This window comes from Drosophila subobscura, chromosome J (genome assembly GCF_008121235.1).
Source record: "Drosophila subobscura isolate 14011-0131.10 chromosome J, UCBerk_Dsub_1.0, whole genome shotgun sequence".
NCBI classification, from domain to species: Eukaryota; Metazoa; Arthropoda; class Insecta; order Diptera; family Drosophilidae; genus Drosophila; species Drosophila subobscura.
In genome coordinates this window covers 14,532,763-14,544,769 of record NC_048532.1, presented here as the reverse complement: position 1 = coordinate 14,544,769, position 12,007 = coordinate 14,532,763, and positions in this window count along the sequence as shown.

Below are 12,007 nucleotides of genomic sequence, written 5' to 3'. Positions count from 1 at the left end.
TGCTGAGAAGCTGTTCGGCTGGATCGCCGAAGCTGGTGTTTGTGGTGCCTGTTGCTGAGGGTGCTGGATGGGGTGCCGGTGAACCCATTAAGTCAAATGATGGGCAGCCGCCCAAAACTTTGCCTTGTGGCAACAATGTTGCAACAACAAGACAGGCACCGGCACCGGCAACAGCGACAACGTGCAACGGCAGCGTCGGCACATTAATGAAGTGATTTGCACTTTTTACCGGCTCCTTTTTGACCACACAACAACACCGGCACCGGCCAGGACGGACACAAATGGAGACGAAGCCGGAGTGCCGCCTCCCTCCCTCCCTGCCGCCTCTTCGTTGTGTAACACAATTCCAGGAACAATCCAATCCACAGAGTTCGCAATATCCATTCGAGAGTCTTTCTGGTGGGTGAGGAGATTTATGACAGGCCGCCGTGGATCATCATGTCACTTGTCTCAGGAGGCGGGAAAGATCAACAGAAAGAGAGAGAGAGAACAGTTCTTTGGGGGAGGGAGAGGGAGAAGTAGAGGAGAGTGAGATTTGCATGGCTAATTGAGATCACATCTGAGAGGTGAAAGGATGCCATCGAATGAGTCTCCGAATCGAGAGCGTAGCGGAAAAGATCGTGCCATTGTCTTCGATTTGAAGATCCTCTTTCATGGGAGATCATTCTTTTGGGCAAGTAATCGTGATTGTTGAATGAGCGAAGATCTAGCTGTCTAGCAAGAGGAAACTGTTACTGATCCTCACCACATAAGGGCTTTAAAGAAGAGCGTGAAGCACTTCAACTGAAAGCTCAAACTGTGTGTGATCCATTGATCATTGTTGGTTAATGGGCAGCACTCTCCTCTCTGATCATTCATTTGGGAAAAGACTACCGTAGAGGCTCGCAGGTTACAGTTTATTCCCCAGCCTGAACTATTTGCTCAGTCAATGGGGGGATGGGGATCGTGATCGATGCTTGATCTATTGCACTCTGGGGCTTCCACTCCGCTATCCACACTCCACTCATTGTTCTGGCCTCGAGCACACGATTCTTGCGCCAAGCCACGATTCTTCCTGCCAGGCTCCAGCTAGCAGCTTCTGTCATCAGCAGACCGAAACCAAAGCAGAGGATACAAAAATGTGCGCATAATTCACATACAACATTTCTCAATGCAGCAGAAATCCCTCTCGCTTGATGCCTGCTGCGTCTGCTCTCTGGCCAAGTGGACATTGACCGTCTGCCTCAGAGTCAACGATCTTCAAACGTGTCAACATTAAAAATAGCAACCAAATGCTCTAACGTCTGTGCGCCCCAGCTCCCACCGTTCCCCACCGTTCCCCCACCGTTCCCCACCGTGGCACACAGACCAAAGCCAGCCAGAGAGATATGCAGACGTGCAGACGTTCGCAAAATGCCAAACCAAACGGAGAGAAGAGACCAAAGACACAATCGAGGCTACAACAACGATCAGGCACCAGCAGCACCAAGCACCACAAAAAAACGCGGGGCAAACGAGAATGCATAGAGGGAGAGAGACACTGGAGATGATCGACAGGCAGGTTACCGTGGAGTTTACGTGGAATCATTAGAGGAAGGTGCAGGAAAGTGCACTCTTGCCCACCGATCGTATCTCGGGGATCAGCGGACTGTAGCTTATTGGATCTAGGAAGAACTGGAGATGTTTTTAGTTAGAGATCATTTTTCTATGCTATAGATCTGTGTGATGATCTCCAGGAGCTTTCTTAGCTGAATTCCAGTCATAATTCTTTCATTTATGAACCCAAATCTCTGTGGGGAACTTCGCAAGTGATTCATTCATGCAAAAAGTCTCTGCATGGAGTACCAACATACCCTTTCTCAAGTACTAACCCCATATTAAGGGGCATGCCAAAAAACAACAGGATGTTTGGCGGTTGGCGGCGCTATCAACGAAATTCCAGCATTTGATCGGCGACGAAGACAGAGCAGGAGGTCGCAGACGCAGACGAAGCAAAAGACGAGCAGGAGGTCGCAGCGGCAGAAGACGAGGAGGAGTCGTCGATGGGCCAGAGGATAGTCAGTGGATGGCAGCAGGGGATAGGGGGATGAGGCAGGGTGCACACACAGTGAAGATCGCAGACAAAATGCAAAGAATCAAAAATTATATACACATGTTGGAACACAGCGAAAACACACAGAGCGAGGGCTGGGCTGGGTCTCGGGGAGACTTGTGGCTGACAAAGCCATTAATTACTGATTGCCGATACTCGCGAGTCGCGGCGCGACGCTCAATGAAAGTTTCGCCAGACAGACACAAACACACACAAGAGCTGCAGAAGATCGGGGGATCGTCGTGTGCAGCAGTTTCTGTGAAAAATAATACAAATAAGAGACAACCGAGTGGCAAAGGAGGAAGACGACACCCGCAGACATGGCGCTAAGCGAAGCAGAAAAAAAATAACACTGCAGAAGAGGCATAAATCACTTTATGGATTGGTCTGGGTCTCCGATCTGATCCACACTCAACCTCTGGTTACACTCACTCTCTGCGCTCTGCTCACTCCTCTCCCTGTGCTGCAATTTTTGACCGTTATGACTTCCGCTGCCACAACGAGCCGAAGTGATCGAGCTTCGGTGGGGGGGCCACGAAGCGAAGCGAAGCCAAAGACGAAGTCCAAGTCCAAGTCGTAGCTTTGTTGTTTTTGCTTTCGCTTTCTGCTGCTCTCCCCCTCCGCCGCCTCGTAATAAATTCATTTATAAAGCAAAACATAATGCACAAACAAACACCGAGAGATCCGACCGCTCACCCCCCACTGCCCACTGCACGGAGTGGTGTGTATATTCGATACGCATTGTCCTTGAACGTTTAGTCGAAATTTATGGAATACATTGAACTCCAGCCACTAAATTAGTCAGTTAAGGCACACGAAAACAACCCAAAAAGCAACAGCAAAAGGAACGCCAAGAAAAAGAATACGAATAAGCATAAGCAAAAGCAAAAGCAAAAGAAGGCGAAAAAAACATGACAAAAGTTTTGCCGCTTTCGGCGCATTAACAAAAATTCAGTGTCCGCCCGTCGATCGATGGGTAGGCGAGCGGGGGGAATCACTGACACGGAGAAAGGAAATGGGAATGGGATGAAACTCGGGGGCTTGGGAGTGAATCAGTGGCCCAACCATCCACACAGTTCAAGGAGGAAGCCCCTGCCGAGTCGTTGACCGTTCAATTGTCTTGTCGGGGATCGCGGATCGGCGGTGCAGGCAAATTCAATGGAATTTCAAAATTTAACGGTTACTAATTTGTGAGCGAAAGAGAGAATGAACGAATGAATGAATGAACGACTGAGGAGTGCACTTATGAGTGTTGTTCACATTCAGGGCTATTCAGGTTGTGTTTATGGCAAGCGGAAGAAGCCGCGAAGAAGTTAATTGAGCTGAGAAATGTTTTATTATTCCACGGGTAAACTCGGTAAACTCTTTCTTTTAATGGAGAGTCTCCCAAGACAGAACTTTTGAGTTTAATTTCTTATCTTTGGTCCACCAATAGATACGAAAGTTTTTAGCGATAATTATTGTAGAAAAAAATCTCTCAGGAATCTCTCTTGCCAATTTCCATTGCATTCATCCAAATTGTTCCCCTATTCATACCAATATTCCACCTCAATTACTCCTTTTTCTGCTCTTCTCTAAACGGGGCAACTTCCTCAAGGACTGTGCACTTTTCTTTTCCTCAAGCTTTTCTCTGCTCCGCGTATCACTACTCCTTTCCCCTACTCCCTGCCCTGATGCTCTGTTCAAAGTGCAAATCCCATCAAAGTTAAGTTCATAAGCTCTAAACTGCATTTTGTATATTGGCCAGCAGGGAGCGGGCGGTGGCGATGGCACGTGCCACGCCCCTCCACAGAGAGCGCACACAAGAAAAACAGCAAACAAAAATGAACACCAACTAAAAGGTGAAAAAAGTTTTTGCTGGGGGCAGGTCAAGACCTGCATATCCTTAAAAAAGAAATTGCATTAAAGTTTAGTGGGAAATTCTTTTGCTTCGGTGCTCTCCGTTCTCTGCTCTCTGCTCTCTCACCTGGCCTCCTCACCGCCTCACCTCCTCCCTGCATCCCTGGGCTGCCTTCTTGCCACACGTAACTCATATTTATGACGTTGATGCTCGAAGGATCTCCCTGCCCTACCCAACCACCCCCCAGCCATCACACGAGTGACGCGCACGCTGAAAAGTATGCAACGAAAATGTTGGTGGGGTGGGAAAAGCGGTGTGGCTGCTGCGCGCGGAAAAGCGCCATCCCCATTCGCTCAATTTAAAGTCAAGTGTCAATGCAAACTCCTTCACATCGCGGAGAGATCCACATCGCAGAGGGCCATTGAAGGCTCTCTCCCGAGGACCTCTTATGCAGCCCCCACACCCCCCACTCCACACGGTCCTCGCTCACCTCGGGTCTCATCCTCCTGCGAGACTCCACTCTTTGACATGCAAAACGCGGTCCGCTACCTGTGGAATCTCGAGCTTCATGTGTCCCACCTCTAGCTGCTCTACTGCCTCGTATTGGATGTTGTTAACTACTGTTGCGCAATCGTTGAAAATTATCATCGCTGATCCGCTGAATATTTCTTCGTGTCCACAATCTGTTTGTATCCTCACCTTCTCGCCGTTGAAAATTGCTATATATCCTTTCTCCGGTTCGAAGATTTCCCTGCGAAGTCCTATATCTTTTGTCTCGCACTCCGTTGCCTCTCCGTTCACCAGATTTCTCAGACAACCTTCGTTGATTCTCTTTACGCTTTTGTCGTTTTTTTACATGTATAAAGTTCCCTTTATTTGTTGACACTTGTCCTTATAATAATACATTTTGTTGTTATTATAAGCTACAAAAATTAGGTGCTATTACAAATTCTGTCTTATTTATAGGTAATGGTAGTATTCTTCTCAGTAAATACATTTCTTTCTTAAAATTGGTAGGCTTAGTGAAAATATTATGTCCGTACCATTCATTATGGCTTTCAGCTCTAAAAATTCGTACATGTGTTCTTCTGATAGTATTTGCACCCTTTGGTCTTCTAAATTCTGTGTAATTCTACGTGATTCTTCTTTATTTAATATGACTTTGGGGATTATTCCTACCCTTGCTAATAATAGGCTCTCCGTTACCTCGTTGAGGTTCATTGCTATCATGTCTATCGTGATCGAAATTCTGTCGATGTATTCTATTCTATAAATTCTTTTGTCCTCTTCTACGAATGTTTTACTTATTCCGTTTTTATAGCTGCTAATAAAAGAGTTCACCCTAACCTGTTCTTCGTTAATATGTTGCGTTAAATTTCTAAACATTATAATGAACCTATTGTCCATGTTCTGGCGTGTACCTATTTCTTCATTTAACCTTTTCTCCTCTTCCTGTACTCTTCTGATCTCTTGTTCTAATTTATCTGCGTCTTCTGCGTCTAGATTTCCTGTGATTGCTTTTACTACTGAACCTAATCCGTTAATCAATCCCCTCCTACTTCTCTTCCTGGGAGATATCGTTTCCATTCTTCCTTTTACCAGATCTAATTTGTTTTGAAGTGCCCTGACTAAATCTTTTGTTTCGCTGTCTTCTTGTATAGTCTTGAGTGTTTGCTGTAAGTGGTCGACGCTCTTTACATATTCATCTAGTCGGACTATGTGTATGAAGGTTTTATATGTTTGTATTACCCTGGCTGGTCCTAATGTGATTTGTGCAATAGGTTCATCCTCTTTTAACTCCCTGATTTCAAACGTTCCTTTCGTTTCCATCGCTGCAACCCCTCTGAAATATTTGTTAATTATGAATTCCCCATCTTGTAACTGTACCGGCACCTGTATAACCCTTTTTGTGCCCGCTTCTACCGTATATACCTCCGTTGCTCTGTATTGCGTCAGCCATATCTGTGTTTCTACCGCCGCTGTACGCAGTTGTCGCTTGTCTACATCAATTACTGCTCCTATTTGTTGTAATATGTCTATTCCTACCAGTCCATCGAAAAACTGATGAAACTTAAAGAGGAGCAGTCTCATCTCTCCTACCCCTCCTAGTTCTCTGAACATGGCTAGGACTGTCTCTTTCTGTACTTCGTGGGATCGTACGATTGTCTTTATCTTTATTGGCTCTTTTAATCTTCTAATGTGTTCTGCTGGTATTAATTCTGGTCTTATGAAAGAAAATGTGGATCCTGTGTCTATAAGCATTTTAATATTTTTGTTTGCTGCCAACCTAACCACTATATAAGGCAGGGTCGACTGATTCTTCCTTTCTCCTAGGTATCCTGTGCTTTGTTCGAGGCTGCCTGGAGAAAATTTCCGTCCTCTTCCTGAATATTGTGTAGCTGACCAACTGCGGGTTGTCCGCTAACTCTAGTTGAGGTACTAGGTGTCTGCTGTGCTGCGTACGACTGTCTGGAATTGTTGGAGTTATATGACTGCCCTGTGTTATTTGTCATTCTAGACATCCTTGACTGTCCGCTTCTCCCTGCGTCTTGTGGTGACTGGATCGCTAATTGCTCTTGGCGATTGTTCTGTCCCCAACGCCTTCCATTGTTCTGTTGGTCGTAGCCCCATCTAGGGTTCCTATACTGCTGGTTCCGACCTGGGCCCCTAGTGTACCCTGCTTGTTCGTTCTGCATAAAGGGAGCTCCCCTGAAGGGGTTTCCACCCATTGGGTAGACGAACCCAAAACCTGGCCAACCACTTCCATTATTCATTGGGAACGGCATACCGAACGATGATTGATCGTTGACTCCCCATTGGTACTGTGGCCAGCCTGGCGTTTCCCGGTGCACCCCTGGCGTCTGAGTTTCTTTCCTGTCGAGCTCTTGCGCCAAAGGTTCTTTAGTTTCTTTAGCCTGGTTCTCTGTTGTCAGGTACTTTTTTGCCCCCTGTTCCGGCCCATCCAGAGTATAGACATTTCTCTCTCTACAGGCTATTTCGTATGCCTTTGAAATGTCGTCTACATGGATATTCCTAATTGTTAGCCCTATCGGCCCTTTTATAGCCGAGAGGAAGGCGTTTAGTGTCATGTCTTCATACCATTTGGTTTTTTCCCTCCTTAGCAACGGGTTGGGCTCTTTGGCCTTACTCAAGCTGACGAGTGCCTTTCTTAACTCCAACACCTTTTGATATAGTGGCTCTAACTCCAATTTTTCTCCTTTTTTATGTGTGTAAGTTCCATGATTAAATCCTGCTCGGATCTCTTATCTCTAAAATGAGACAGCAATGCCTTTTTAATGTTGTCCCAATTCAAATCTACCTCATTCAACTCCAATGCCCTATCTGCCGCTCCTATTACCTTGCTTCTTATAGCCCTAAGGGCTATAGTTCCTACCGCTGACCTTTCCTCACCTTTTTATGAGGCCTAATATCTGCTCTACCGCTGATATAAACCCATCTAACTTCTCTACACTTCCTTCATACTTTGGTATAATCTCCACCAGCTCTATGACTCGAACCGCTTCGAGCACACTTGCGTTGTTGGGTTGACTCATCTCTAATTGTGCTTGATTCTCGTCACTAGCTACTAAAGCTTCCGTGTCTACCGGAATAACCCTTTGGCTGCTGCTTTCCCTTGACATATAATCTATTTTGAATATTCTCTTTTCTTATTCTACGTATTTATAGTGTTTGTGTGTATGATGTTACGTGTGTATCTCTATATGTACTTATGTATTAGTAGGTATATGTATAGGTGTGTGCGTGGTGCGTGTGTCCTTAAGCGTTTATACTAGATTTAGTTTCCTTGTGTGTCCTTGTGCCCGTGAAATGGAGTGTGGTGTGCTGTGAAATGGTTTCTTCTTCGTCTATAGTTCTTTGATCGCCTTATGTGCGTCTTTTTATTTACTTTGTGGCCTACCTACCTACTACCTACACGCTGAAGCTAGTCACCGTACTGTGCGTTACAGTATCTGCGACCAATTGCGGACAGTCGTGTCTCCCTGGTAGCGCTTCCTTGTTCCATATTCCTGTCACCCCTACACTAGGCGTCCGCACTGTGCATTACAGTACTTCGCCCTACGCATGTGAGTGACTTGGAACCAGCAATTGACTCTTCACCTTTTATTTCATTTACTTTGTGTCTTTACCTACACGCTGAAGCTAGTCACAGTACTGTGCGTTACAGTATCTGTAACCAATTGCGGACAGTCGTGTCTCCCTGGTAGCATTTCCTTGTTCCATCCCCTGTCACCCCTACACTAGGCGTCCGCACTGTGTATTACAGTACTTTGCCCTACGCATGTGAGTGACTTGGAACTTGTACTCGACTCTTTACTTTTGTCCTTGTCGCCCCTACACTAGGCGTCCGCACTGTGCGTTACAGTACTTTGCCCTACGCATGTGAGCGACTTGGATTACATCTCTTTTAATTACATCGCCTCCCTCGCGGGGTCTTGCCCCTCACCATTTTCGGTGTTTTATTCTTTTTTTTTTTTTTTTTTTTTTTTTTTTTTTCGATGCCGGCCCTGTCTCTATGCTGTGTGTGACGCGGTGAATGGGGATCGGGTTATTACCAGTCTTGGTTTCCAACTAATTTAGCGGCCTTGCTCTTTTGGCTGGCAAGAATCTTCATTTTTCTGCGCAGACGAAAGCGCAAAATGGGGACACCAGTCAAGAAAGGACGCAGGATATATTCCCCGCGCGACTTTCATTTCCAACTCTTTTTTTCCCCTTTTTTCTTTGTTTTTGCTGTTTGCTTTTTCCTAACCCTTTCATCAAAGGCGCCAGGGGACGACGTTTTATTTTTCTATTTTTTTCATTTTTTTCCTTTTTTAACTTTTTGCTTTCTTGTTTTTGCGGTTGCTGTTAATATGATTTTCCTAGGATTTTTCCGGTAGCATTTTCCGGTTGCACAAACGTTTTGATAATGAAACGAAAGAAAGACTCGCCGGAATTTATTTCAATGTTTTTTTTTTGTCGAAATATTTGACAGTTGAACATTTGACTGGTAGAGGAAATGCAGGAGGAAACTCCTTAATTTCCTTTGTTAATTACAGCGCCCCGTACGCTGATGTTATTGACCCTGACAGGACCACACTCCGCAGTCCAGAACGCAGCAAGGAGTTCGCTTTGAGGGCCGCCTGTCTGGGTAAGGGATTAACTCCCATGACAACCTCAACCACTCCTCAAAGTTCTGCCATTACTCCATTACTTCTGCTCGAGGAGGTGGAGGTGGAGGTAGAGAAGGCAGCACACCTATTGACGACAATCCGAAAGCAATAAAACTCCGTTAAGACGGAGTCAAGGAGTAGCCCAGCAGCAGCAGCAGGAGTTGCACCAGCAGCAGCAGGACTGGGCTTCGACTCAAGTGGCGGGGGCGCATGAATAAATAAGGAAATCAATTGTTATGGCGGAACGCAGATGGAGAGAGAGAGAGAGTAAGCGAAAGACAGTGGAGCGGGGCCAACTCTCGCATTAATCTCAAGAAAGGACCATGGGGCGTGGCCCCACACACACACACACACACACACACACACACACAGAAATAGGACAACCCAATGCCTCCTTCATGGTGCACTTTCAATCGGTTTATGCAAGGCATTGGGATAGGTACTACAGGAGCAGCCTGAGGTATTAGGTACAGCAGAAACTATGAGAGTCTGCAGGAGAGGCACTGGTGGAACTTCCAAGGAACAGGAGGACTCCTGACTGCCAAGGAACCACACCACCACCACAAAACTCTAGGAACTGGCAGGAACAGGCGACCAAAGTACAGTCAACGAGCGTGGAAAACAAACGGCGACTCCAAAGCCATAAAGACGTCTGCTGCAGTGCGGTGTTGGGAGCGGGGGAGTGGAGGAGTGGAGGCTGGCTGTTGGATGCTCAATGCTCAGCCCCCTCTATACCCACAAGCGACATCTGCCCTAATCATCTGCCAGCTCCCACTGACACCCACCCAACCCCCGAGTGGCCCATACTCCGCACACATTCCACTACCCTTCGTTTGCCTTCGTTAGTTTCTCATGAAAGCTTTTAGTTGTCTGGAATTTTTGGTGCTTTCCACACACCCTGTACCTGTACTTGAGCTGAGTTTTAGGGTTTTGTGATGGGTTTTGGGCAGATATTTGCAGCATGAGAAGTCAGATTTAAATGGCATAAAGGTAAAGGTAAAGTACGAATTAAAAGTAACATAAAAATGCAAACTTACGTGGAAGATTTACGATATAAATCTGAAATTAGTAACAAACAAATATTAGAAATAATAAATGGAATGCAGAAAAAATTAATGAATTAACTACCTATTGAAAATAAAACTTAAAAATACTCAAGAGTAAAAAGGAAAATATCTAAGAATCCTTTAAAAACAAGTTCCCATCAATAAATTTACCAAATGTACAATTCCAGGATAACCTGCTCCTCCATCACTCTCTAGCCCCTGCAGCATTCCTACTTCACTGTAAATTTTGTTGTTTCTGTACGGTGCTCTTTTTTTTGTTTGCTTTTTTTGCTCGTACGTTTTGCCGTTTCTCTGCTTTTGGCTTTGGCTTTTTTGGGGGTTGAAATTTCGGGCTTGCTGGCTGATAAAGCACCAAGACAGGCGCACAGACCAGAGATGAGAGTCTCCCGTGCACGTTATACATACACACAGATGCAGATATATGTACATATATGAGATATAGAATGGTTGGCATTTGTGTGTGTGAGTGCTTTAAGCAGGGCATTGCACTCGTCGAACGCTTTCGCCGCATCCCCGCAATTCGCATCCGAGAGCTCCCACATTCGGCTGGCTGCCAAAAGCGCTGCTCTCTCTCTCTCCTCTCTTTGTGCCACTGCATGAGAGAGAGAATCGCTCTGATAATTCGGCAGCCTCCTGGCTCCAGCCGAAATATCTTTCCCGCCTCCACTTGCGCCCCTCCCACGATATAATTACAAGATAAGCGCTCAGAGGCAGCGGCGCTCAGAGTTGTCGCAGGAGGCGACATTACAGCATTCCTATCAACACGGGACCAGGGACCAGGAGCACCAGGCGAAACCCTGCGAAATCCTGGAAACTTTGCTCCGTCATGAATGAATCTTTTGCGGCGCTGCGAGTGCGCTATAAGCGAATGCGAATCCTTGGTGCCTGGTTAATATTTGCGGAATCGATACGTTTGAATCGATTGGGAAATGGTCCAGGGGGATGGGCAGTAGTGGGCGTTTTAAAATGAAATAGAGCGGTGGGAAATTATGAGAATAGGATGGGAGGTCATGGAATGGCAGAGCATGGGATTACTCTGGGATTGTGTGAAGTGAAATGGCAGTGGATATGCTGATTTTGGATAAGGTGAGATTGGGATAGGATTGCAAGAAATCAGATAGGATGGAATGATATTGTTTTGTGTACAGTAAATAGGATGCAAAAGCAACGTTTGTGAATGACTTAGGACTTAGGAATGGAATAACATAAGATACAATTGGGAAAGGACGAGTTAAGCTACGAAAAGGTGTTTCAGGATGGGTTGACCAGTGACATGGGAATGTAATAGAATGATTGATTAGTGAATTTCTCCATTCCAAGATCTCTATAAAGCAATTAACTAATTAAATTCGCTGTGACTGTACCCAAAGTATGCATATTACGGCTCATTACTGATTTCCTGCCCCATCCTACAGCCATAAATCCCTGTCTACTTTTATTTCCAGAACTTTACAACCCTGCAACTCCACAACCCTGTTCTCGTTGCAGAAAGCACCAAACAACCCTGGGATAGGGGCCTATTTGTGGATACAACATTCGGGCTGCAAAAGGAACCCCGCAATCGGGAGTCCCGCTACGGCATTACAGGTTACATGGCCCCGTCCGGGATTTGCAGTGGCCGGCGCTCAGGAACAGCCAGCGGCCGACACGCGGCACAACAGGACGAAGAACAACAGTTACAGCCTCCGACTGGGAATGCGAATGCGACGGCCGTTACACCACAGCGAACGAAGGATGGTGGGAGGAGGAAACCGAAACAAGCCGAAGCGAAGCAGAGATGGGGTGCAGAAGGCAGAGCAAGCAGCGAGATGGGGAGCAGCAGTAGGCAGAGGAGAAAGCAGAGCGATGTGGGAGCAGA